The 26,338-nt window shown below is 43.7% G+C and overlaps 1 long non-coding RNA gene across 2 annotated transcripts; it reads right to left on the bottom strand.

The window, feature by feature from the left end:
* On the bottom strand, positions 1-25,426 carry LOC121155845. Of its 2 annotated transcripts, XR_005883748.1 has the most exons (3): positions 25,365-25,426; positions 4,089-4,231; positions 1-86 (listed from the first exon to the last, which is right to left on the bottom strand). It is a non-coding gene; the product is annotated as an uncharacterized LOC121155845 (long non-coding RNA). The 2 variants fall into 2 exon arrangements; XR_005883747.1 differs by lacking the exon at positions 25,365-25,426 and having other exon boundaries at positions 4,089-4,930.
* Positions 25,427-26,338: the final 912 nt, after the last annotated feature.

Genomic DNA, 26,338 nt, shown 5'->3' with positions numbered 1-26,338 from the left:
GAAGAACAGACACAAAATGTTGCCAGGCACCATCTTTAGCCAATGATTTATAGAGCTTCTGGGCTCAATGAGGACAGCTGCAACATCTGGGAACAAAAAATCGTAAATCAATGTTACAAACGGACAGGAGTCAATGGTCCACCAACTGATTTCTCCAAAATAATCTAATTACACAAGAAACTTCCATTGTAAATTCACCTTGCCAAAGGCATAACATTAAAGATAGTTCCTTCTTATCCTACAGGAAGGCACATCTTTGTGATACATATGGAAATTGAGTTTTCTCTCCTAAATCTAGAGTTTCAAGGTAACAAGGGCCAACATTAAGGCATGGCAGGTAAAGCTACTGCCTGAGTTGCTGGCATCTCTCTCTCTCGACTTTCAAAGAAATAATTGTGACTTTCAAAATAAGCCTTAAAAGCAACAGAATGACAAATCCAACGATCACAGTCACCACATATCTGAGCTTGCCCAGGATAGTTCTCATTTATGCCTGTTGCCCGGATAACAGGGGTGTCTTCACTCATCAGAACATCCTACTGTAGAGAATAATGGTGACAGTGGCTTCGGCAGCATTAGCCTTGTAAGAGTCTAGTATTTCCCCTGCTGTCATCAGCTAGTTTAGGTTAGAGACTCACAGCCTAAGGAAATGAGCAAAGGAAAGCGGATAATAGTAGGAACAAACTATGTGACCTCACCTTTGTGTATAAAATAAAACATTAACACATCTCTTACCACTTTGCTGAAAATTACAAAGATTAAGTGAATGAAGTATAAATCTGTGATTCCCTCAAAACCAAGATTGGCTTTCTCTAAAACATGTTAAATAATAATCTTTTAAAGATGATTTACTAAAACAATGGTTTATAATTAAGTTATAGTGATTCCTATATGCAAACAAAAGTAGACACACACTTTCCAGGAAAACTATTGGCAAAGTCTACAGACACAATTTTGAAAGGCTTCTAATATTTAAAAGATCATTTTACTTCCCACAATACAGAATAAAGGCTTGTAGTCACAGACACTGGCTCTAGGACATAAAGATTACATTCTGAACAACTTCTGCTTAAATGTTATAAATAGCTAACAGTTACAGAAATAATGCTGGAAATAATATAATATCTCTGTATATAAGATGACCTTCATTATTCTTGAAGACAAATACTTACAAATCAAACCTAGTAGATATTCACACACACAAAATGGGAATTTGCATATTTAAATTAGGAGGAGAGTTATTTCATGTTAAGTAGGTACATGATACTTGACCATTAAGCACAGTGCACATTAAGGTTCAATGAACGTTATTACAATTCTTTCATTTAAACAATTTCCTTCTCTGTTCTCAGTTCAGTCTTTTTAAATTCTGATCAAAATAAATTTTATCAGAGTCACTGTAGTTAACTCACACACACAACACAGAATCCTATCTTGAGGGCTATAAGGGAATTTGGTTAAGTGCTGTACCTTTGTAGAATGTATTCTTGAAGGTACAAAAATTAAATGTATAAAATCTGAACAATTAAGTATGTAAGAAAATCTTTCAGTTATAACTCTCATTATAATAAGCAACCTATATTTTCTATAATTACTTATGTTCTTTTATTCATAATAATATGTAGACAGAAGGTAAGTTTTAATGAGGGACAGCTGAGAACAAAGACTTATCATTTTTGGCATATTTTATAATTTTTATTTTTGCCACAAATGTGTCTGATATTTGCAATCCACTCTTCCTATCACTTCAGTTCTGCTCATACACTTCTATAAAAGTGGACAAACCATACATGCACACAATTCGCTCAGATGAGGACATTACTGAGCTACTGACTGCAACAGCACTAGCATGCATTATTTTTTCATTTTTTAAATTATATTTTGACAATCTTTACATAGTTAATTAGGGTAAAAAGGTTCAAGGGCTACAGGAAAGTGGGTGAGACTATTATTTTTTCCATATTGTTTCTTTCATGCTTAAAGGGGGGTATTAAGGGAGAAGGCCCACCCAATTTCCCATCCTCCCCAGGTCCCGGATGTAGGGTATAGCATGCATTATTGAAAGTGTTTATCTATTAAAGATATTTTATGAATATCCCTCTATAACGTAGGACATATCACTTCTGGTCATCAATTCATCCTACTCCAGAGTTCTTACCTTTCTAAGATATGACCAAGTATAATGAACACACTGTCTTCCAGATATTGACAAGTCTGAATGTACATTCCAAAATTCAAGTGTCGGAAACTTAATCCCTAATCAAACAGTTTTAAAATAGGGATTCGGCATAGGAGTTAGCACACTACTTGGGATACTTGCATATAATACTGTGTCATCACCTACTCCAAATCAGCTTCCCAGTCTGTAAGAGAACTCTACAACATGGAAGAAAGCTCTCAGAAAGCCTGTGATCAAATAAACTATACAAATATAAAATGAATCTTAGGGACCAGCACTGCAGCAGTTAGGCAATGCCAGCATCTACTATGGGTGTAGCTGGAGTCCCAGCTTTTCCACTTCCAACCCAGCTCTAATGTGCTTGGGAAAGCAGTGGAAGACAGCCCGAGTGTCTGGGTCCCTGCATCTACAGGGGGACCTGGAAGGAGGTCCCGGCTCCTGGTTTTTGCCTGGCCACTCACTGTGGCCATTTGGGGAGTGAATGGAAGATCTTTCTGTATCGCCTCCATCCCTCTCTTCTACCTCCTGATAGGAACTTCCAAGTCTAAAGACGATATGCGAGGCTGGAAAAAGCTTGTTAAGGAATCAGCCAATACTATCAGCAATAAAGAAGTTTTAAAGATGTCAAATAGGAAAATTAAAGCTCAAGTTAAGACAGATCAAACTCAAGTGACACAGTCAACGATCTGAAAGGCAGGGGAGAAGGGATGGATTCTGTCAAGGAGGAGAGGAAGATAAGGATTAGCTACTGGCTATAGGGCCGTTGCAACGTTCTATATCACAAAGGCCTGCTTCACGATGCTGACGACGATCACAAACAACAATGATGAAATTTATTTTAGGGCTAAACCATTAATGATTTTTATGCCTTTAAAGCAATTAAATGTTCACAACCCCCAAATATATTTTGCTATTTGTTTATTAATAGGTTTCCAGTATTTGTTCATGATATTCTTCCTTCTTAAAAACAGAGGAAGGACCCGGCGCAGTGGCCTAGCAGCTAAAGTCCTTGCCTTAAATGTACCAGGATCCCATATGGATGCTGGTTCTAATCCCGGGAACCCCATTTCCCTTCCAGCTCCCTGCTTGTTGCCTGGGAAAGCAGTTGAGGATGGCCCAAAGCCTTGGGACCCTGCACCCGTGTGGGATACTCAGAAGAAGCCCCTGGCCCCTGGTTTTGGATCAGCTCAACTCCAGCCATTATGGTCACGTGGGGAGAGAATCATTGGACAGAAGATCTTCCTCTCTGTCTCTCCTCCTCTCTGTATATTGGCTTTGCAATAAAAATAAATAAATCTTAAAAAAAAAAAAAAAAACAGCAGAGGGGAAGGGACTGGTGCTTTGCCTAACCCTAAGCTGCAGCTTGGGACACTCTTATGTCATCCTGGAGTGCCCTGGTTTGAATCCAAGCTCTGCTGATTCCAGCTTCCTGCTAATGCATAGCCAGGACACAGTGAGGAATGGCTCAAGTAGAGCTGGATCCTTGGAAGCCACGTGGGAGACCTAGTTGAGTTCCTAATTCCTGGCCTTGACCTCAACCAGTAGATGACAGAATCTCTGTGTGTCAGTCCTAATAAACAAAGTCAACCAATAAACTTTTTTAAAGCAGAAGGATGTATACAAATTTTACAAAAAGATCTTAGATTCTACTTCAGCTAAGTGTGTTGGAGAAGCTCTGACATCACGGAGGTGAATAATAACTGTCTGCTAATTAATGAAAGGAATACACTGGAACAGAAAAGTCTGAAATTAAAGTCCGAAAAATGCAGCAACTTATTTTTATGAGTATGAAATTATCAATTCCCTAAAAGGTTCACAAGATAGACAGTTTGACAATCAGTTATATTACTGAATGAATAAACCATAAGAGAATTGAGATTATCCAAATCACAGTTGAAATAAATCTCACCAACGTGAAAGGTCAACTGTACACGCCTGTGCAGTGTGGGAGAACAGAGGGCGCTCGGACAGCAGCAATCCTAGACAGGACTGGGTAGATGCTTTGGAATCCAAGGCCTCGATCAGGATGCTTTGGAGAAACTTGGATAATTCCTAGTAAAAATAAATAAATAAAAACTTCAACAATCAAAATACTACCATTCCGACTTCAGAAATAAACACCAATATTCCGCCACACATAGAATCTCAAGGGGAACAACATATTCCCAAGGATAGGCAGTGCAACATTTTAGAAATATCTACAAACACAGAAGCCAGGGTCTCCACAGTGATAAAGCAATCACGAGCCTCCTAAATACTACAACTCACAGCGTTCTGGACACCCTGGGACACTGATCCTTTCAAATACTTTCCTGAATTACCTTGGGATTTTCTGCATTACTGTTAGGAAGGTAGCATTAGATAATAAGAAAGAACTATAGCTTTATACTCTGACAAAAGTAGGCCAAATGTTTAATTTCCTGACTCTTGCAGAATGATCTTACTTTTCTGTGCTACGTCTCCATCTGTAAAATGACAATCTAAAATGCCCATCCTGGGGCCAGCATCATGGAGCAATAGGCTAAGCCACCACTTGCAATGCTGGCATCCCGTATCAGTACCAGTACTGACATCCCACGATCGTATCAGCATCAATACTGACATCCCACGGTCCATATCAGAGTACTGGCTTGAGTCCCAATTGCTCTGCATCTGATCCAACTTCCTTGTAATGCATATGGAAAGATGGTGGAAGATGGTTCAAATATTTGGGTCCCTGCCACCCTTCTGGGAAATCAGGATGGTGTTTCCAGCTTTGGCCACTTGGGGACTGACCCAGCGAATGGGAGTCTCTGTCTTTCCATCTCTCTCACCCTGTCTTAAAGCAAATTAAAAAAAAATCAAATAAATAATCAAATATCTGTAGGTTTACTAGAAGGACTGAAGGAGAAAATGTACTATCCATCAAATGTTGAACTCAGGGGCATTGTAGCTGAGTAGGTTAAACTACGTGCAACATGGGCATCCTACAGAGGGATCAGTTTGGGCCTAGATGCTCCACTTCCAATGTAGCTCATTGCTAGTGCACCTGGGAAACAGTGGAAGACTGGCCCAAGAGAATGGGCAGCAGTGCTGGGCACATTACAGCTGAAGGACAGAGTTCTAGGCAACTGGCTTTGGCCAACTACCCGCCTTGTGGTCATCTAAGCATAAACCAACAGATAGAAAATCAATCTATCTCTCTCTCTCTCTCTTGCTGCCTCACTCTGCCTTTCAAATAAACCTCAATGGCATTTTCCTCTTTTAACACAAAAGGAAAGTGGGAAAGAAAGAACTGTACTCAAAGTCACCCAGCAACTGATAACCAGAGCTATAAGCCCAGTAGCTGGCCCCAGGTTCCGCTCTCATATCTGTGCCGTGTAGTGGACTGACAAGGAGGTTAATTACCACAGACAGCAGACAGTTTTATGCTGACCATACAAGCTAAAATCATTCACTTTGGATAGCTTATCCATATTGTCATAGAAAATACAGTGTGGTTCTTCAAGCTTGTTTTTATCATACTTTGAGCTATTCATTCATTTGAGTTAAAAGTTCTCAGTGTGGCTTCTAAGAATCTAGCTCCCTTCTTCCTAAGGTCCAGGAGATAGCGGATGGATAGGAACAGTTTTATCCCTGTATGACCCAAGAGAATAATGCCAGAGCACCTGTCACATTAAACTGTGACAGAGGCTGCCAACAGTGCATGCAAATGGAGTTACTGGGAATCACCCAATGTTCTCTTACAATGTATACCAAATTCGCAGTTGTGATTCTACATACACACACACTCACTCACTCACTGTCTGTCTCTCTTAGAAAAAAAGGTATTTTTCTTTAAATAATGATAGGCTCAGAGGTATGGAAATGAGCCTTAGGAAAAAAAATACAAATATGAGCATTCTTTGTGTCAGAGACAGAAAATATCTTTCTTTTTAAATCAAACTTTGTAACACAGAGTCAAAACCAAGAATAAACACACCTGCCCAAGAGATAACGTTTGGTTTTTACAGAAAATTATAATCTCTTGAAAGAAAAAATCTCCCAGGGAAATCGCAACTTCTCCCCTAATTACAGCAGTGCGACTTTTTCTCACACATTTTTAGTGCCTTCTTTTAAAACTCAGATCACATTACAACATCAACAGTAAGCTCCACGTGATAGCATTCTTAGGAACAGCCACATTCCCAAAATAAAAGTTAAAAATCCATCTAAGTTAAAAGCAAGTTGAAAGGAACAGACAAAAAGATTGCTATTTCTGCTTTCTCTCAGATTTTTTTTAAAAAATTAAGCATTATTAATAAAACCTGCATCACTTGAAAGGGGGACTATTTCCACTCAATATCAAGTATTCCTTTAAAAAAAGAGTTTGTCTTAATTTTATTTGAAAGTGAAGGAAGGAAGGAAAGGAAGGAGAGAGAGGGAAGGAGAGAGGGAGGGAGGGAAAAAAGAGAGAGAGAAGGAAGAAAGGAGAGTGAGAGGGAGGGAAGGAGAGAGGGAGGGAGGGAAGGAAGGAGAGAGGGAGGAAACAAGGGGTCTTCAATCCCCTGGTACATTGCCCAAATGCCCGCAACAGTACCTGGGTCTCCTACATGGGTAGCAAGGACCCAAATAAATCAACCATTACTGTTGCCTCCCAAGGCATTAACAGAAAGCTGGAATTGGAATGAGCTGCTAGAGGATGCCAACGGACCCAAGTGGCATAAAATACACAGGTATGAAATAAAACGAGAAACAGAAGAATGCAGCAGACAGAAAGCAAGCTCGTGTCATTGTTCTTTCAACGCTTCCAGATGTAAGACCCTGCTACTCTAGGACTAGGAGCATAAAAGCATTCTAATGTTCATGTAATGCAACATTACATTACATGAAGAGAGATCTAAATTCTCTTCTATAAGATAAGGAATTTCTTTTATAAAAGAATGAACTAGGGGGTGGCACAGTAGTTCAATAGGCTAATCCTTCGCTTTTACCACCAGCATCTCACATGGGCGCCAGTTCTAGTTCTGGCTTCCCCATTTCCAATCCAGCTCCCTGCATATGGACTGGAAGAGCAGGGAAAATGGCTCAAATCTTTGGAAGATGCTTCCAACTCCAGGCTTCAAATTGGCTCAGCTCCAGCCTATGTGGCCACTTGGGGAGTGAAATGGCAGGTGGAAGATCTCTCTCTGTCTCTATAAATCTGTCTTTCAAACAAAAACAATTTTTTTCAGAACGAACTAACTCTTAAAATCAGTCTGCTCAATATTTTCACCATTTTCTAATGGAATACCGAAAACTTCTATGAGATCAATAATTATGGTTAAATCTGAAGCCAAGGTCTACTTTCTTCTGTCACGATAACCAACTACCAATGGACTTATAAAGGGAAAAGAAAACCATACGACACTATTTTTGTAAAAGCACAGGTGTGTTCAAATGTCAAAGACAGAACAGTGTTTGCTCCAGGTCCCCAAACTTGGCTTTGTTGAACTCCTGCTGGAAATACTCTATCAGGAAAGTGGTTAAACGTTTCTTGGCCAGCTAGAGATTTAAGACACTAAATTACACAGCTTGCTGATGTTGCCCAGTAAGGCTCGTATTTTCAAAAGTATATGGCAGCATTTTCATCTAAAACTTCAAATCTTTCTCCCCCCCAGTTTCCCTGTACACTCAGATTAAAATCCAGTTTCATTACTGTACTACAGAAGACCCAGCCCTGAGTCCCCGCCCAACCCCTATGCTAAACTGCTACCCTAAACTAGCTCATGCTGGCCTCGCTCAGTTCTTCCTGTTCGCTACACGTTCCCCATTCCGAAGGCTAGGCACTCTCTGGTCTATGCCACAACAAACTCAGCACAGATCTTCCCATGCCTGCTTCCCTAAAATCCTTCCGAAAGCTGGTGACTGGCACAGAGGCATAACCCATGGGACAACCAGATGGTGCTCTGGGCTCCTGCATTTGGCCTGGCCCAGGCCTGGTTGTTGTGACCATTTGGGGGGGGGGGTGTGAACAAAAAGAAGGAAGATTTCTGTCTCTGACTCTTTCAAATAAAAAAAGTTTTTTTTAAGTACTAGCTTTCTGATGTTGTAATCCTAACCTATTTTGATAGTTGGCTATTTTTCTTTCTCTTTTGGCGGGGCTTTATTTAATCACTTTGAATTCATTCTGTGTTGATAGAATTCTATGAATTTTTAAAAAAGATTTATTCATTTATTTAGTATTATTATTTATTGGAACATCAGATATACTGAGAGGTGGAGACACAGAAGAGATCTTCCATCTGTTGATTCCCTCCCCAAGGGGCCACAATGGTGGAAGCTGCGCCGATCCCAAGCCAGGAGCTTCCCCTGGGTCTCCCACGCGGGTGCAGGGTCCCAAGGCCCTGGGCCATCCTCGACTGCTTCCCAGGCCACAAGCAGGGAGCTGGATGGGAAGTGGGGACACGAACCAGCGCCCATATGGGATCCTGCCGTATGCAAGGCAAGACTTTAGCCACAAGGCTACTATGCTGGGCCCTCAAATACATCTTTTTTTTTTTTTTTTAAGAAGGTAATCACACAGAATAAAATCCTTTTAAAGTTTCTCCTTCAATGTCACCTCCTCAAGGAGTTGTTCTGTGACTGCCCCCTTTGAGATGGGTTCCCCATCTAACAATTATTTTTCACACGTTTGATTTTCCTTTTTGTCACTCTTCTTATCACAACCTGAAACCAGTTGATTCCTGTGTTTGTTTATTATCTGGGTCTCCTGTGACAACACGGAGCTCACAAGATCCCTGTGTGTGCAGAGCTGCCCGTTTCTCACTACTACAGTCCAGAATCTGGGGTAGTGCTTGGCACAAATAGCTGCTGAACATAAGTTAGGTATAGTGTCTGGCACATGGTGTTGAAAAGCTAACAGCTGTGCCCAGGGCCATGGCGTAGTAAACCAAGCTGCCTTCTGAGATGCTCGCACCCCGGACAGGACCACTCTGAGTTCTGGCTGCTCCACTTCCCTCCCAGGTTCCTGCTTATGCACTGAGAGAGCGGTGGAGAACGACCTACGAGCTTGGGACCCTGCAACCATTTTTTAAACAAATCTTTAAAACAGTAAAATAGTGATGGGAGCTACACCAATTTCATAGCACTATTCCAAGTCCTAAGTACAAAATACCGCACATGGCTTCACGGTGGATTCCTGAAATGGTTATTAGTCCAGTTTTCTGATAAGGAACTGAGACTTCGTTATTTGACTCGACCAAGAAAAGAGAAGAGCATATAGCATCTACAACATGAGCTGTGTGTCTTTTCTTAAACTTCCTGTATTTCCTTTCCTGTCTATCCTGACAACTGTCTGGGTTCTAAATTCTTACCTACATCTATGTTCTCTAAAATATTTAAGAATTATTGTCAATCCTGTGACATGAAAAAAAAAATGGCTCAAACAAGGTAGAAAAAAATTCTTAAAATTAAATGATCACTCTGTCAAGTTATTCCAACTGACACTGTCCTGTTTGAGCGCAGTAAAGACAAAGCTAAGTTGTAAAGGAAACTGAACGAGTATGCAGAAGTAGAAAACACACTATCTATACAGGCATTAAAATATGGAATATCAATGGATTATGATGGTTACTTTTGTCAACCTGGCTAGCAAAAGGTGCCCAAATTGTTCACACACTAGTGTAGATACTGCCGGACCAGTGGGTGGAAGATGTGTCTATTCTTCCCTCCATAGATCTGATCTGCCTTTCCAATAAAAAGAAATAAATCTCAAAAAATTCAGTAGATATGCTGAACAATTAAAGTCAGCTGACATTAAACGAGGAATCTACCTTCACCATAATACAGGCGGGCCTCAGGATTGTAGTAATAAAGCTAATGGTCTAAGAGTAAACATCTCAGCTTTTCCAGTGAAGGAAAACTGCTACCTCAGCACTCTGGCAGGACAGCAAACTGCCTGCCTGTGCTGTGGATTCTGGACTTGCAGCCACTGCATCACACGGACTAAAATCCAGTGCCTCTTTCTCATGCCATACAAACACGCAAGGAGCTGTAGACACACATTTCTAGTGCTCCATTTCTCCAGAGAAACCCAACTGACACACGCGTACCATCATATGTGACCCAAATAGAAGAAACTTGGCACCCTAAAATTTATGAAACACTGCTAAGACAAATAAGTCCTAAAAAAAGGTGTTATATCATGTTCACCAGTCAGAAGACTCACTATTTTTAAGGTGTCAATTCTTTCCAAACTGACTGATAGCTTCAATGTAATCCCAATCAAAAACTCAGTTTTGTTTAAAGAAATTAAGAATTCTAAAATTCGTAAGAAACTGAAAAGGACACAAAACAGTTAAAAAAAATTTGAAAAGGAAAAAAATAAAAGACTGGCATTCATCATCTCGACACTTTCAGGGGTCAGTACCGTGGTGCAACAGACTAAGCATCTGCCTGTGGCACCAGCACCCCATGTGGGTGCCAGTTTAGGTTCCACTGCCCCACTTCTGATCCAGCCCGTTGACAGCCAGGGAGGCAGCGGAGGATGGCTCAAGTCCTTGCACTAGCAGAGCTCTGGATACTGGTGGCCACTTGGTAAGTGAACCAGTGGGTGAAAGATCTCTTTTTCTCTCTGCAACTCTTTTAAGTTAAACAAAAACTTATAAAAACGCATTATGCAACAATGTCCCAAAACAGACTCATACATACTAGGACATATTAAAAAGTGCACAGAAAAATGCAAAGATGAGTTACCTTGGTGCAAAAAATTTTGAAGATCATGCATACCTCCCATTAAATTGTTAAGACTCTTCATATCCAAACTTATTTTTTAAAAATTGAAGTTACCTAAAAGGCAGAATGAGAGAAGGATTCTCCATATGCCAGCTCACTCCCCAGATAGCTACAATAGCCAGTGTTTGACTAGTCCAAAGTCAGGAGCCAGGACACCCATCTAGTGTCCCACACAGGTGGCAGGGACCCAAACAACCTGCTGCCTCCTACTCTTCCTAGGAACTGGCTAGGAAACTGGTACAGGTCTCCGTCCCAGGCGCCCCACCACACGGCACCCTAAGCAGTGTCTTCACACACTGCAGCTACACCTGCACCCAGGCTTACTGGTTCTCAGCAAAGACTCAACAGCAATTCAATAGGAAAAAGATAATTTTTCAACAAATGAGAGGTGGTACCACAATATCCATAAAGAAAGAAAAATTTGTGTACTTGAATTTTAATCTCATCCAAGACTGAACTCAAATTAGAACACTATAAAACCTAAAACTAAAAAAATTCTGAGAGAAAACAAATGTGATCATGGATTAGGCACATACATTGTAAACGCTGAAAGCATAAACCATAAAAGCAGCAGCTAATAAGTTATGTATTATTAAAAATGAAACCTCTGCTCTTCAAGGTACTAAACTAAAACTATGGAGAGACAAAACAGACTGAAAAAAAATATAACCATATCATAAATCCAAGGGAGGACTTGAAAAATCATTGCGTTTATGTGAAAGTCACATCAAGGTGGAGAGCAAGAGAGAATCCTCCATCCACTGGTTCACTCCCCACCCAGCCAGGGCCAGGCCAGGTCACAGCCGGTAGCTGTTAAATTCCACCCAGGTCTGCCCCACGCATGCAGGGCCCAAGGATTTGAGTCATCCTCCACTGTCCACCTCGGCACATTACCAGCGAGATGGATGGGAACCAGAGTGACTGAGACTTCAACCAGTGATGTAAGTGGTAACTTAATCCACTGTGCCACAATGCCAGCACTCTAATAAAGAACTTATATCTAGAACACATAAAAAAAAAAAAAAACACAGTAAGGCACCAATTTTGAAAAGAGAACAGAGGGGCCAGCAGTGCTTAGCAGTGCTTAGCAGGTAAAGATGCTATGTGTCATCACAGGCATTCCCATAGGGATGAACCTAACAAGGGTTTGAGTCACAGATGCTCCATTCCTGACCCAGCTCCCTGCTAATGGCCTGAGAAAGCAGCGGCGGACAGCCCGAGGGTTTGGGCCCTTGTCATTCATGTGGAAGATAAAGATGGAGTTCCAGGCTCCTGTCTTCATACTGGCTCAGTCCTGGCTACCGCAACCATTTGGAAAGTGGAACTAGCAGATGGTAACTCTTCCAAACAGAGTGGAGTAAAGTAGAGTAGAGTAGAATAGAATAGAAATGAAACAAGATTTGAAGAACACATTATAGAAGACAAAACTATGACAAAGATACATGTGAAATATTGCTAAACATTACCAGTCATTAGGGGAAAATTTAAAAACCTAATTAAAGTCCTTTATACAACTGGTCAGTATGGCAATAATTAAAATTATACAGCCTATCAAGTGCTAGTATATGTCTGGTGAGATTGCATGAGGTACAATCACTTTGGAAAATTTTAGTGGTTTTTAAGATGTTAAATATATACCTATCATATGATTCAGTCATTCAACTCCTTGTATGTATCTAGCGGAAATGAAAACCACATGTCTATACAAATATGTATACACGAATCTTCCTAAAACTCTACTTTTAAAGGTCAAAACCTAGCAACAGCCCATGTCCATTTATCAACATGTGGATGAATAAATAACTTTTAGCATATCCACACAATGGACTCCTACTCAGCAAAGAGTTAACTATTGATACATGCCACAACACACTTAAGTCTCAATATAACCATGGCAGTGAAAGAAGTCAGACAAAATGAGCGCATACCATACTGTAAGACACAAGCAAATGTAACGGAAGCAGCCTGAGGCTGCCCAGGGACGCCGAGAGAGGATCAAGGAGTCGGAGGGTTCGGGGGGCTGAGAGATTATGTTCAGAATCTCGACTATGTGACAGTTTCATGGATAAACATACATGGTCAAATTTATCAGGCTGAATATTTTTAAACATATGCAACATATCATGTAACAATTATGTCAGTAAAGTTATTTAAGGAAAGAAAGATTTGCCAGAAATATAAAGGAAAATAAAGGCTTAAAAATACATTCTTACTAAAAAGAAAAACAAAGGCTGTTCCTTGAGACAAGAGTGTTAACCGATAAGTAACGTCTCACTCCTGTCTGGAGTAAAGTCTTTAAACAGGAAGAATGATCTTTAAAAGTAAAGGTTAACAGTGGGAAAGAAAGAAAGAAAAACCTATGATAGAAAAGTGGCAGCAAAAGAAAGGCTTAACATCTACATTTGCATACAGATCAAGACTATCCCAAGATTCTTACTAATCTACAATTTTGATTATTTTCCAAGGAATCACAAAGCAATGAATTGAAAATTGTCAGACATCCACGCCGCTACCTCCACCTCAAATCTCTCTCTCCTTTTTGAAGATTTATTTGTTTTTATTGCAAAGTCAGATATATTGAGAGGAGGAGAGAGAGAGAGAGGAAGATCTTTCGTCCGATGATTCACTACCCAAGTGACCGCAAAGGCCAGAGCTGCACTGATCTAAAGCCAGGAGCCAGGAGCCTCTTCCAGGTCTCCCACACGGGTGCAGGGTCCCAAGGCTTTGGGCCATCCTCGACTGCTTTCCCAGGTCACAAGCAGGGAGCTAGAAGGGAAGTGGGGCCACCAGGATTAGGACCGGCATCCATATGGGATCTGGGTGGGTTCAAGGCGAGGACTTAGCTGCTAGGCTATCACACCAGGCCCCCAAATCTCACATTCAACTTGCTCCTTGTAGTCCATCCTGATGATACTGTCCCATCTTTTCCTTGGGCTCCTGTACTACCCCTCTTTTCCATCTTGTTGCTCTCCAAGGTTCTTCTTCTACTTTCAGCCTCACTCCATAAGAATACAATCTCTGGAAGTTAGGGTTCCCTGACAGTTGATGAAGGCTGGGGACCAGAACAATGCCTCCTATTTACATAAGAGTCTACATATAACTATTTGAAAAATTTCAAAACTCCCCCAAATACTTAGCTTTACAGTGAAAAATAGATTCCAATCTATACCTTATCTGTAAAACCATATACAACATGAGGTCCTTAATACAGTCGGGAAATGGAAATGGCCACAGACAACATTCAAAATCTAGAACCTCACAGAATTTTTTTCAGACAGCTTACCTAAGAAATGTTGATTAATGCATTCGTGAAAGCTTCCTAATAACTGCTCTGTGCAACTTTATCCTCATCAACATCTGTTTCTCCTTGTGTGTTTTTTTTTTTTAAGATTTATTTATTTACTTGAAAGGCAGAATTAGAGAGAGACCGACAGATCCCCAGGAGAGAGGAGCTGCAGCCCGCGCCCTCTTGCACTGCCTTCCCAGGCGAGTCAGCAGGGAGCTGGGTCGGAAGCGGAGCAGCTGAGCCTGAAGCCCGTCTGGCACACTGGTATCACAAGCAGGAGACCTCACGCCTGCTCCGCCCTTAATCACTTGTTTTCAAAAAGTGGTTTGAATGAAGACATAGAAAGCATCCTTAGAATTCAGGAGATTGTGACACTGAGTAGGGACATCGTAGATGCACGTTTACTATCACACTGACTGATTCAAGCTGGAGGTCACGGGAGATCCTTAACTTCAAGGATTCTTTCACATTCTCCTCTTCCTCAACTGCCAATAACCCATGGGAACTTAAGGCCGCCACCGGGATGGGGAGCACCTTGAGGATAACGTCTTATTTATCTTTTTATACCACATATGCAAATTCATGTGTCAGTATCACTGTGTAATAATATGTGATGGTAAGAAAAAAAAAAACCCAGGCACTTGGCTGCACCTTACTCTCACTGCTATGTCTACCATCGATCAGATTAAGTCCTGTTTCATAGTTCTAGCTTAGGCATCCTGATTCCCTGAAAGAGGGATAAGGCCATTTAGTGAACCACAAAATGGAAAACATCTGCTCCAACATGGGATATGCTTCTCTAACGTTTTACTGGCTAGAAGATGCCCAGTGGCTAAACGTGATGAAAACACAGTAGGAAATCCAAGCCTACTACACAAAGAACCTGAGAGAGGAAAGCAAGGCTTCGGAAGGGCAGGCCTACCACAGCTCCTTCCATAAAAATGCTCAGTATTTGATAAGTACTTATAACTCCGTATACACCATGTATATATAAGTGAGCATATGTCAGGTCGGAAGGAGCAGAACAGACTATCACATTTTTTATCACTCGCCTACTAACACTACGCACAATGCTTGCCATGTGGAAATGAACACACTACAGGCGTCCTAAATGCTAAAGTGAGCATGGGGTCTGGAATCAAAAATCTTGCAACAAAGCACTCTGTCAACTCATGATCGACCGGAAACAACTTCTTCCTTCCGATTCCCAAAATACTGTTGTGAAGGTTAAGATGTAAAGCACCACGAATACTGTGCATTTTATATAAATGTGAGTTGATACATGCGGAGAGCCAAATCGGATGAAATCTAAAAAAAGATAAATTCACTTAAATCTTTATAATAATGCAATACATAATATCCTGCTTTTACTTTCAAAGCCTCAACTGTCATGTAAAGAAAGAGAAAGATTAGACTCGAAGCAGTTCACTAAAAAGAGACAGGTTTTAGTTGATCAAGGGTAATGTGGCTACCAAAAAAAGTAACGCCAACTTGAGGCTGCTTCAACAGCAGTGTCCAGATAACAGGTGCGTTGTACTCAGCAATGGTCGGATCACACGTGAAGCGGTCAGCTAAGGCCTGGCCACTGTGTCTCGAGAGAAGCACTGACAAACAGAGTTAGTGATGGATTTAGAGACACAGATGGCGAGGGGTCTATGTGCCACACCATGCACATGTGGGCTGAAAATTAGGGCTTTCCCCCCCTCTTTGCTTGGCAAAACAAGATTCAAACAGGCTACAACAGTCATTGCCAAATATAAGAAAAGTGTCATGTAGATACCCCAGATTGCCAAGTATCAGGAAACAAATTCAGCTCAATGAGAAGCTATTTTTAAAAGGTTTATTTATTGGAAAGGAAGAGTTGGAGGGCACAGAGAGACAAAGCAAAGAGAGGGAGATATCAGTCACCCATATGCCAATTCATTCCCCAAACAGCCCCAATAGCCAGCCAGGCCAGGCTGAAGCCAGGAGCCAGGAGCCTCGTCCTCGTCTGCCATGTGCGTGCAGAGGTCCAAGCCCCTGTGCTACCCCTCCACTGCACTCCCAGGTGTATGATCAGGGAGCCGGATCAGCAGTAGAGTAGCAGGGTCTCAAACTGGCACCATATAGGATGCCAGCATTGCAGACAACAGTCTAACCCATGACACCACAACTGCTACAGGAACCAAGAAGATGGAGACGAAAAACACAGGTGGGAGATGTTCCTGGAAAGACTAAACTGAGTCTGAGCGTTACAAATCTAATTCAGTCTTCTAAACAAACAACTGTAAGGCATTAGAAAATGCTCAAACCAAGTTGTTCCTTCTGATTAAACAACACAGAGCAAGAACTGAGACAAAAGTCAAAGAAGTTGTTTGGCCCACCATGGAAAGACATGCTGATGACAAAGGGAAATGAGGTTTAAGTTAGGCACATACGACACTGTGAGGTGTTCACAGAAGAAAATGGCAGGTTAAAACTGAATTTATTCTAGAAGACTTTTTTTCCTAAAATGATCCAACTCCTAACACTTGCAGGGGATGCACAAAGAACACCGTAGACGTCCCTGCTATGGTAGCTGGGAAAAACTGTGCTATTAACTGGTATCCCAATTTCAAGACAATGCCACTATACTGATCAACTTGTATAAGCATTCACCTTTCCCATGGCAGGCTGCCAGACAGCATGCTGCTGTCACGAGCAATCCACTGGACCAGGCACTTCACTTAGCGCTTCAGGTCCCCAAATTCCCTATCAGAATAACTGGGCTTGACTCCAGCTGACTCAACTCTCCTAAAGGTAGCTTCCTATCACCACAGGGCCTGGGAGACAGCAGGTGACGTGCTGCCCACGTAGGAAATCCGGAATGCAGATAGCTCCTGGCTTTGGCTCCAGCCTAGCCCTGGCTCTGGCTGCATTATGGCTGTTTCAAGCATTTGAAAACAAACCAGGAGGTGCGAACTGCTTCTGTCTCTCAAGCGGTGATAATAACGAATGATTCCTTCCTAATGGCTCACTCTGCTTCTTCACACCATTTGAAAGACAGCATTTTTGCAGCCTCCTTCCCACTGGGGCCCGAGCTGTCAAATGCAGGCATCCTGCTAAGTCCAGTGCATCAACACAGCAGTGACTACAGGAAGGACAACCCACATGGTTACCAGTTTAAGAACGAGAACACAACTGTCTCCCCAATCCTTTACCTGGAGGATACACGTTCCAACAGCCCCTGTGGGTGTGTCAATTCACCAACAGTCCCGGATCCTATAACCCTGTCTCCTCCTATACTTACTTCTAAGTTCTGGCTGATGACTCCTTGCAAACTCAGGCATCCCCAGGGGTTCGTATCCTGGCTGCTCCACTTGCTATCCAGTTCCCTGCTTGTGGCTTGGGAAAGCAGTTGAGGACGGCCCAAAGTCCTTGGAATCCAGCACCCACATGGGAGACCCAGAAGAGGCTCCTGGCTCCTGGCTTTGGATCCGCTCAGCTCTGGCTGTTATGGGCACTCATGGAGTGAACCAATAGATGGAAGATCTTTCTGTCTCCCCTTCTCTCTGTAAATCTGCCCTTTCAATACAGATACATGTTGTAAAATAAATAAATAAAGCAATTATCTTTAAAAGATGGAAACGATAAAGCCCCTTGTGGCAACCCAACTACTGCCCCAAATGCATGCCACATCTGACACTCTTCAAGTCGTTCACAAGCACTGGCTTGCACGCCTTAACATGAACTAACTCACGGACACTCTCCACAACAACAGTGTTAGGCAGTAAGAATGACAAGGAGGTACAGCAGGATGAGAAACTTGCCCTCTGGTATTGTGGCAGAGTGGGTAAAGCTGCCATCTGTGACACCCATTGCCCATTTGGATACTGGTTCCTAACCCAGCTGTTTCCAACCAAACTCCCTGCTGACATCCTGGGAAAGCAGAAGACAGCCCGCGGGCTAGATGTCCGCACCCACACGGGAGCCGCAGACAAGGCTCCTGGTTTCTACCTGGTGTAGGCCTGGCAGCTCTAGCCACTGGGGGAGTGAACCAGTGAATGGAAGATGTCCCTGCTCATCTCTCTCCTACTTTCAAATAAATAAATAAACCTGTCCGAGCCACAGACAAGAGAGTGCCGTGGATTCAGGCACAACAGCCCAAGGGCACACTCTCTAATCCCTATGGGTAGATGCTGCTCTGCTCAAATTATGAGCCTTGGCATTCAAATAATATATAAAGAAACATTTCACAGGCAGCTAAGACTATATAGAATTATTATTAAAATGTTTTCACAATCAGGTTTTAGCATTAGATGACTGAGTTTAAGGCAAGATTTAAGCTACTGGTAACCTAGTCTACTCCTTCCATATAATATATCTTCTGGCTTTATTATACTTCATGAGTGCAATGTGGTACCATTTGTATACTTAGCATAATGCCTGACACAATTGCTTAAGATCTTCATACAGACTGTACCTGAAACGTCTCATTCACGATTGTGCACTCTAGTTATTTTACTTTTCAAAATGCTAAAGGCAATCATTCAAGAGACAATGTGAATACTGAAAAGACCCCAAGGAGCATGAAGTAGGACAGATACAAGTAAACCAGAAGGTCTCCACTCCCCGGGAGGCAACAGTTACAGAACAGCGCAGTGTTTGCCCAGTGTGACCAAGATTCCTAGGAAATGCAGTGCCACTTAGCTGACCTGAGAACGCCAGCAGTGCCCGGTGCAAATGCTCAGGTGTAAAAGGCACATTTTTCTTCAGGAGAACAGTAAGCAATTTGAGAAGGATTGGACGAGGACTTTACAAGGAAAGGAAGCAAAGATGATCAGAGCTGGAAGAATGAAGCTGGAGCGTAACAGTCACAATACTAACGACAAGAAGCATGCGAGGATTTAAGAAGGGAGTGATAAGATCAAATACACTGACAGTGGCCACAATTTTTACACAGAAGCCCCCTGCTCGCACATGAAATCTCATGCTCATTTACAGTACAACAGCACCGGTTGACACTGGGACGAAACTGACCCACAGGGACACTGGCTCCAAGTCACTGCTTTAAAAATGCAATGCAGCCACACAACAGCTCACCCACTACTCTTTGCCTTTCCTCACGTAATTCTAACTTCTCATGTGCAAGAATTCATCCAAGCGCTTTTTCATCAATTACAGAAATACACAGAACTAAGCATACAACTCGGTTTTCAAGGTGAATAATAAAAATGTGCAATATTCTTAATGCTATCAGCTTTAAAAAATGACTTACAATTGTATGTGAGCTACCACCTTTTCTAACCTAAAAGCCGATCCCTGGTTGAACAAAGACTAACACATTCACAACCCCAGACTAGTCAAGACTAGAACAGCGCTGGAAGACACAGAATATGATTTTAGTTACTACTGATTTCCTCTCAATACTGGTAAGTTTCATGTTCTTAACAATGTTCTTGTATTTAAAAATCTTTTCCACCTATTGTCGGAGCACCTGTTCTTCCATCTTCTACAATTTAGAACTCTAAATGCAACCACTAAAACTGACCACCAGTGTCAAAGTTGCTTCGGATCGTCTTACCAAAATGTTACACACTTTTCTACCATGTACTCCCCAAATCGTCTTTCTCTTGATTCTCCCCCTAAGAATTTTTAAAAGTGTTACCTACTTACTAAGTTACAGGTTGAAAACAAATGTTCAACGTTGAACATATATTGAGATCTACAGAACAATTTTACAGCTATTATTTCCTTTATCAGATAAAACATGAGAAAACAACCCTAGACAAATTCTATCACACATTAAAAGTTGCCTCATAGCACATGGCTAAAGGCCAACTACTTACAATTTTTGAAAACAAACAAACAAAAAAAAAAAGAGAGAAAAAAGAACAGAATATAAATGAAGCCCTTCAATATATTGTTTTATCAATATGTACAATATACTTAACGAATACTTTAAAACTGATATCCAAAACATCAGTGTAATGTCATTATAAAAAGAGTAGCATTTGCATACGATGCTGAATTAGTCTAACATCTAGCATTCCATCGCACAGTCCTGGGCACACTCCAGACTTGAAGTGTCTCAAGCACAGCTAAAGAGTCTGCCATAAATTGCTTTGGGATAAAGATAACCCTCCACACTATAGTAAAAATAAATTACACCACAGGCTCCAACTAAATCGGTTATTTTGGGCAAACAGCCTAGTAAATTACTCATTTTCCACTTCTTTCAAACATAAAAGTTTGGGAACTACCATATAATCATCAAGAACAAAATGATTTTTTTCTTTTAAAGAAGATTGTTTATAACTGAAATAAAGACATACTTGATAGTGTCACATAAACACATAATTTGAAAAAACTTTCAAGTGTAGAAAAAGATTCAAAACTATCAATTCCAACATTCACTTCACTATGTATTCAAATGAAAGCTTTCAGAGTAAAACTTTCTATTTTCTGTTCACTTAGGGGAAATTTTTTAGGTCCTTTTGAAAAACATTCTTATATTTTTTTTCCAGAGAAACATGTATTCTGTTGGCTTTAACATCACATAATGCTAACTTACAGCAAATGCTAACAATGGAAAATTACTTTATACAAACTGCTTAATTATCCTCACAGAAATCCAAAAGTATTTTTAAATTATTGTAAGGTGCATTTATATTTGCCCATAGTTTGCAACACCCCGACTTAGGATAGACCACAACTACGTTTAATAACTGCACTTGAGTATCCCAGAGGGAACAGCTGGGAGAAAACCAAGACACCAGCTTCTAGAAGTGATTTTCTATTGATGCTACAGATAAGATGACCTGACATTTCATACTGAGCTTAGCAGTGTGTAGAAATACAAACATGTCATGGTGAAAGAAGCCCTTTCCTGGAGAAGGAAAAAAACCAAACTTACAAGGTTACTCAGGACTAAAATTCTTTAGCCTTATTTTAAAAAGTTGCTTACATTTCCATAAACTGTTAAGAGTCACCCCCAGTAGACACAGCGTGTGCTAGCGCATGCTCGCGCTGTATGCACAGCGCTGGGTGCTCACTGCGCAGACTCTCACAGTACCTGCCTGGAGGCCTGTCCTGCATCCCGGCCCCACGGATGCCGGACCTGGCAGGGAGCGTCCAGTCCCCTCACCCATTCCACCCATTCTGACCCCCAACTTCAGCCTACGACCCGCTGGGCTGATGGGAAGCTCTTTATTTTTCTCTAAAATAAATAAAATAATTTTTAAAAGAGAAATCTAGCTAGTATTATTTTAAAATCCTAGCTTACATAAAGTATAAAGCTATTTACTGCATTTGCAGAAAAGAACTCTAGGCACAGAAAAATTGACGTTTTAAAAGTGACAGAGAATTAAACAATGCAATTAAGAACTTCCAATTAAACCACTGAGTACCACCTCTATTCTCACATACCTTCTCATGTTAAAAACTAGTGTGTTTATTTTCATGTATCTTTGCAAAAATTTGAATTGAGTGCCCTTATTAATCATAAATCTAAAATATTGTACTTTAAAAAAAGGAAAAACCTCAATGTGCTCTGAAATTAGCAATCGTTGAGACAATCCCTCGGTACTTAAAATTAAAATACCTTTTAATAGCATGTCTTTATCTTCATTGTTACTGATCTGCTCAATTAAGGAACAAGGAACCTATACTAAGAAAACAAATAAATAAATAACTAGGCATCGGGCCCAGCACGGTAGCCTAGTGGCTACAGTCCTCACCTTGCATCATTCTCTCAATTTCTGTTACATTCAATTATGCTAAAAGAAATAAAATTCTGCCCAATGTGCTGAAGCTCGGTTCTCAACCCAAATTCAGCATTAACTTCTTGCTTTCTATCTAAAGCACAACAACAATTATCAAGCACGCTTGAGTCCATTGAATGCAGCTACGTGGCCTGTCTACTCTCCCAGGATCTCATCTCCAACAGGAGGGGTGTGGCTACTTTATGCACACGAGGCTGTTAAACTACACAAACACGAAAAGTATAAACGAAACTTTGGCAATCATTTTTTAAGGATTTCTTTTTATTTGAAAAGTGGATTTTACAGAGAGGGTAGAGGAGAGAAAGAAAAGGTCTTCCATGCACTGGTTCAATCCTCAAATGGCCACAACCGCCAGAACTGAGTTGATCCTAAGCCAGGAGTCTTTTCTGGGTCCCCCACGTGGGTGCAGGGTCCCAAGGCTTTGGGCCGTCCTCCACTGCTCTCCCAGGCCACAGGCAGGGAGCTGGACTGGAAGTGGAGCAGCCAGGACATGACCGAGTGCCCTCGTGGGACCCCAGAGCCACGGGGAGGAGCACCGTGCTGGGAGTGCCCTCGTGGGACCCCAGTGCCACAGGGAGGAGCACCGCGCTGGCCTCCAGTAACACTCTCTCCAGGTAAGTTTGCATCCACTTCGTCCCTAACTCCTTGTTCCCACAGAGTCTGAGCCAACATCTGCAGTTCTGTTATATTTTAACTCAGGCTCCTTTTCTTACATAACCAACTAAGCTCCAAGAACTTCACCAACATTCTCCTGGGACACAATGTGTGTGCTGGGGACAGTGATGCCCGACTCCTGTGAACACTGAAGGAGCACACAGTTAGTCTTTTTTTTTTTTAGTCAAAATAGCATTTGTTACAAGTGACCCAAATAGATTACAACTTACGAAAATTAAGCCTTTAATTCTGAAGAATAATTTGCACCTAGAGAAACCATCCCTCCAGGTTAACGGTTTTCCCAGCGTGCATCTGGATGCGGCAGAGGTCGGGCTGTCAGCACCTGCTGGCCTGCTGCAGGACCACTGACCCAGCAAGAACATCTGACCACAAGCTGCTTTTCAAACCTCAGCCACCAAAGTGTCCCGGACGGGGTTCCCAACAAAGCTGACCATAAAATTTAACCCAGTGGTGAAAAACATCTCAGTTATATTTCAGTGTATTCCTTAAATGGTAGGTCATAAATCAGAAGACAATTTTTCCATTCATGTTAAAAACATCAAGAGATGGCATATGAGTGGAACAACACTGAGTTTAATTTTGTCCCCACTTCTAGGAAAGGGGCAATTAAGGAAACATACTGATAATCCTTAGCTATGAGGAAAAAAAGTCTGTTCCTAACTTATATAACGCCAACTAATTTCACACAAATCAAACCCTATTTCCTAAGAACCATGTCAAGGGATTAACCATATGAAGTTGTCTTAATTCTTTTTGTACACTTCTCAGGAACTAACTTTAACTAGGAACTAACTTGTCTATTATCTTACACTTTTAAATACCAGATTTCTTACAGTGGTGCACAGCTGCTTTCCTAAGCCAAAAAATTCACCCCAGCTTTATTGTTCTTCTTCCGGTTCCCTTCAAGCACACTCCAAAAATGTCACCCACCCCCCGCCAAAAAAAGTTGTTTGTTTGTAGTACAATTTACAAGCAGCAGCAGCAGAACTGAAAAGCAAGTGATCAGATCCGTGGATCTCCATGAACACATGACCTCCAGGATGGTCCCAAGGTCAGCCACGCCTCCAAGAGGGGGGCCGGCTGCAGAAGTGCCCATCTGCCCAACTCCACTACAGCAAAGATTTATGGATATGTTACAGGAAATAATGTGTTTAAGTTGTAAAAATTGAGTACCCCATTACAGGACAGTATACAAACATATGCCAGTAAATGGATGACTAAAGCAAGATTTAAAGAGGCCGTAGGGCACAGGACCAGGTACAAAAGGAGCCGCACAGAAAGACGGAACACTACCCCAACCCCTCCCCCCTTGCACCTAGTACCGAAAACCTGCAGAACCCTGGCTGCACGCCACGAGGGCTCAAAGTGAGGGCTCTCGGTTGAGAGAACTTTCTGAAAATGACAAAGTTCCATAATCAAAGGAAAACGAGCCCGTCAGAAATGCTCGGGGTGAGGAGCGGCAAACGCAGCCCCAGTTAGTACTCTCCGCCTCGACCGCCCGCTTCCAGCTTTCCTCGGCTGCCACAATCCCGGCAACCTTGCACAAACCACACAAAGTTTTCTCGGATGAGATTGAAATTTCAAAACACATAACCCACTCGGTATAATCTGTTTATGCTAGACTTCTGCTCACAAGGTCCCTACCAATTGGAAACCATTGTATTGGAAATTTCCAAGCAGCGGGAGGGAGGGGGCGGGAGTGTGCATCACAGGTCAGCGCCGGCGCCCCGGCCATTTCAAAGTGATGTCGCCAACAGCTGCCGGCGCGCAATTCACGCTAGCGCCAGGCAAATCGGCAGCGTCCACGCACACGGCGCTTAGAGTGGAAAATCAGAAAGGGAAAAAAGATGGGCAAAAGTGCCGGTCTGCCCCGTCTCCCGAGCTACTTCAAGGGGCGCTCCCAACTGCTGGCTGGCACCGGGTCAACGCGGTTCCTTAACTCTGATCGCCCCCCAAGCTTCCTACAGAAAGATGACTGCGCGGGCCACCTCCTTCCTACGCGGCCCGAACTCCTCACACCAACGTGACCTTGTTTCGGGGCTTAGAGCGTGTGGTGTTTATTATTTTAAAGTCCACAGGGCAATTTAATTCAGCTGTGACCTGCGTGAAAGATTAACCTATTTCCTGCATTCACAGGGAAAGCTCTCAGGACAATTCAAGCAGTTCGCTCCCTCCTAAGTAACTTTTTTTTTCCCCTTTTGCTCCAAATCGCGCAGTCCTAAAATAACCAGAAGCAGCAAACAGCAACATTGGCATGGCAACGCGCGCGCAGCATGCCCCGGCGTTGCCCACGGGCGGATCTGGCCGTCCCGGGTCCCCGTCCAGCCCGGTCCCGCCGGCCCCTCTCCCTTCCGGCCGGTCCAGCCGGGCTTCGCCCGAGTTTGGCGCTGAAATCCGCCCCTCGGGCCCGGCCGCGCGCCTCCTCCCGAGGGCCGGAGGTTCTCTCCCAACTGCCCGAAGCTTCCCCGCGGGCCCCCACGCCGGCGCCCCTCGCTCTGCAGCCCCCCGAGAGGGGCCCACCTGCCTCCCGGCGCCTCGTCCCCACGCGCGCGCGCGCGGGGCCCGCCAACTCCGGCGGGGCGGCCGCTCTCCCCGGCCCCGCGCCCACCCCCAGGGGCGGGGACCCCGGCCCCGCTCCCGCCGCGGACCCCAGGACGCCCCCCAGAGGCCGCGTCCCCCGCGCCTGTCAGCGGCCCGGAAGGGGGTCGGGCCGAGCGCCCGCCGCCCCCCGCTCCCGCGCCGCACTCACCTGGCCGCTGGCCGCCGCGGGAGGCCGGGCCGGGGGGCGGCCGGCGTCTGGACACCAGGCCCCCGGCCGGCCGCGGCCCCCACCCTCCCGAGCCCCGCGTCCCCACGGCGCGCGCCTGGAGCGGCTGGGGGAGGGGGTCGCGGGGACGCGCGGGCGCCGGGCTGAGGGGCGCGCGGGGGGCGGGGGGCGCGGCGAGAGCACGGGCGCGACGGCGGCGGCCGCGTCCGACATGGCGCGGCGGCTCCCTCCGCTCTCCCGGCTCCCTCGCCTTTAGTGTGACCTTTCCCTCCAGTGTGTCTGAGGGAGAGCGGCCGTGCGCGCGCGTGTGCCTGTCTCTGTGTGTGAATGTGCGCGCGCGCCCGTGGGGAAGGGGCCGGGTTCGCTCCCCGACGCCTGACGTCACTGCCATGGCAACGGCAACCCCCGCCCTTCGCTTCCCGTTTGCTTCCCCCGCCCGCCGTGCACGCTCCGGGGACTCACGTGCTCACTCACACGCACGCACGCACGCACGCACGCTCGGAGAGCGCGCGCGCCCAGAGCACTGCGGGTGTTGGGCGGTAACCTGAGCCTCCTACCCCCTCCCCTCTCCTCCGGGCCTCCCCGAATTCGGCCAATCCTGTGAGGAGGAACGGTGGGCGGGGCGGGCGCGGCTGCCAGAGCGGCGTGAAAAATCTCCCAAGGCCGCATGAAATCGGTACCTGAGCATGCGCGGTGGCTTCGGCGGCGCGTTGGCTGTGAGCTTGGGGAGGCGGCCGGATACTTCGGGGAAGGCTCCTAAGAGGTCCCATTTTAGGAGAGGTTAGCCCGTCTCAAAACTGCGACTGTGTCGTTTTAAGAATCAGGCAGCCTGGGACTGGGATTGGGCCCCTCCTGTGTGACCTTGGGCATGTTGCTGCGAACACTGGCCATCCCGCTTAAAATGGAGTTAGTTAAACCTACCACGTTGGCTGTTAGGATGAAGAGAGAAGGCGGAA

The sequence above is a fragment of the Ochotona curzoniae genome, unplaced genomic scaffold, assembly GCF_017591425.1.
Source record: "Ochotona curzoniae isolate NIBS_2020 unplaced genomic scaffold, NIBS_Ocur_1.0 contig_3190, whole genome shotgun sequence".
In the NCBI taxonomy this organism is placed as follows: domain Eukaryota; kingdom Metazoa; phylum Chordata; class Mammalia; order Lagomorpha; family Ochotonidae; genus Ochotona; species Ochotona curzoniae.
Note: the sequence above shows the minus strand (reverse complement) of the source record. Positions and strands in the feature narration are given on the sequence as shown.